The sequence below is a fragment of the Chaetura pelagica genome, unplaced genomic scaffold, assembly GCF_000747805.2.
Source record: "Chaetura pelagica isolate M959 unplaced genomic scaffold, ChaPel_1.0 scaffold232, whole genome shotgun sequence".
Taxonomy (NCBI): Eukaryota; Metazoa; Chordata; class Aves; order Apodiformes; family Apodidae; genus Chaetura; species Chaetura pelagica.
In genome coordinates, this window is record NW_009952441.1 from 95,857 (window position 1) to 98,246 (window position 2,390).

Genomic DNA, 2,390 nt, shown 5'->3' on the forward strand with positions numbered 1-2,390 from the left:
GGGGCCGCGCGGCCACTGCGGCTGCGGTGGGAGCCAGGCAGCCCCCTCAGAAAGGCCACCAGCACCCCTGGCACCGACCCCCGCAGCCTTTGGGGTGAAGCAGGCCCAGCAGGAGCCCCCCCTCCAAGCCACGGTCACCCCGTGGGTGCTGGTGGCACAGAGGGGACCGGGTGTGACGGAGCCTCGCTGGCATCACCTGAGAGCTGCAGGGAGGGCAGGGGTGTGGGCGCCGTGGGGACACCCAGGGGCATCGCTGGGCACACACGTGCTGCAGGGACCACCAGTGCCCAGAGTGACAACGTGACCCACGCATACCATGAACGGGGACATCCCTCTCAGGCAGAAGCCAGGACTCAGCAGCCATCCCAGTGGCAGTGGCTCAGGAGTCCCCTGTGGCACTGGGAAGAGCTGGCAGCAGCAGCCTGCAAAGGCAGAGCACCCCACTGTCCCCCAGGGCCAACCCAGCACCCACGGGACCTTCTGGCCAGCAGCTCCCCCTCCATCCCAGCTCAAAGTACCACCAGGAAAGCCCTGGGCTGGTCAGTGCACACTAGTTTCAACCAGCTCCAGGATGAAAAAGGAGGGAAAAAGAAGCCAGGCATGGAGCAGCCAGTTTGGGAGCAGCCTCAGCAGGGCTGGCTGCACCGGGGCGTGCCAGCTCGGCCATGTGTGGGTGCTCCAGAGGAGGAAACCGGTTCCCCGGGCTGACAGCAGGGAAAGTGCTGGCGTGGGGAGAAAAACCAGTTTGGAGCGTGAGGAGAGTGGCAGTGGGGAGAGCAACCCCACGGCAAAACCTGCCTTCCCACACCCAGCGTCCCTGCGAGGAGCTGGGGCACGGGGCAGGATCTGGCCCACGCTGAACATCTCACCCAGGTTATCCCAGCCCCATGACCCCGGGAGCAGCTCCCACGCTGCCGAGGAGTTCACCACAACCCATGCCAGCAGAACTTCAAATATTAATGATGTTAACGTGCCGGGAGGAGGATAAATCGCAGCTCCGGGGAGCTGGGTGAGATGTGCTGATTTCCTTCGCTCCAGCCTTTAATCTCCCCATGGAAAGGGGTCACCAGGGACCCCAGGAGAAGGCAGGGAACTGGAGGCAGCCATGGAGAGATGGCACTGGGATGTCTCCCATTACAATGGGGCCAGGGAAGCATGGGATGGGCGGCTGTGGGAGAGGGTGGGGGTCTGGTGCAGCCCCCTCCCTCAAACCTGGCACCATCCCATGCCCAGCCAGCTCCTGGGAATGGATCCAGGCCCAACTGGGTGGGGAAAGGGGGTGCCACCACCCCACAGCATTAACCATGCACAGGTCATACACCGACTGGCGCCGGCACAGCCACAGCTCCGTGGGGACCTGCGGCCACTCAGGATTAATTAGCAGAGCTCTTTAATTCCCTGCCTGCCCCGCTATTTCTACCCAGGCCCGTTACCTGCTGCCGGAGTCAGGCAGCTCTGCAGAACCACTTCCCTGCAGCCAGGTCCTGCCTCCTGATTAACTGAGGTCCCCAGGGCTGGGGGGACCTAGACAGTGTCCCCAAGGTGTCACTGTGCACCCAGGAGCCTGCAATTTGCACCCACTGTCTGCACACCAGAGGTAGGCTAATGAACCTGGGCCACAGATGGTTCTCCCCATGCCAAAAATCCAGGCAGTCCCAAAGCAGTGAGCCCCTGGGCTGGCAGATCCAGCCACTGGCACATTCCCAGCCCCAGCTCCTCCTTCCGGGAAGAGGGACCAGCCCCACACAGTTCACTTGCTGTATCCTGTTTTTGTGGAAAGTTAATCCCACTCCTGCCAGTGCCCAGCCCCCCTCCCTGGGGACACAGGAATTGTCCCAGGAGGGCACCAGGCTGGGGGGCAGTGGGTGCCAGAGCCACCAGCCCAGGAAACCCCAGAAGCTCACACAACAGGACAGTACTTTTGGGACAGGTGCTTGCTGCACCCCAGAGCCCAGGAACCCCACTTCCCCACCACCCACAGTTCCTACACCAGGATGGCACAGCCCAAGCCAAGGGGCCAGAGCAGCCTTTGGGACCCCCGGGACCACAGGCTCAGCACCGAGATGCCCATGCACGTCTCCCACTGGCCTGCACACCATGACCCACATTCCCACTGCAAAGGGACATTCCTAGATCCACCGTGACATTTCCCACGTGCCATGCAGGGCCATGACAGTCTCTGCCATATGGCAGCACCCAGCAGTGCTCAAAAAATAAAGCAACCCCTTCCCTACAGCCCCCATGGGCATCCCAGGAGCAGGGTGAGGAAGAGGCAAAGGGTTAAAGCTGCTCCCAACACTCAGAATGGATAAAGCCTCTGCAAGGCCAGCCCCAGCCTGGGGACCCACTGCACCCCCAGGAGCCCCCACAGCATCACCCACGTCTACGGG

General features: G+C 62.5%; 1 protein-coding gene across 1 annotated transcript in view; it reads left to right on the forward strand.

The window, feature by feature from the left end:
* Positions 1-2,390, forward strand: part of CDT1 (chromatin licensing and DNA replication factor 1) — a 28,029-nt gene that overhangs the window by 862 nt on the left and 24,777 nt on the right. The gene's annotated exons all lie outside the window — the stretch shown is intronic.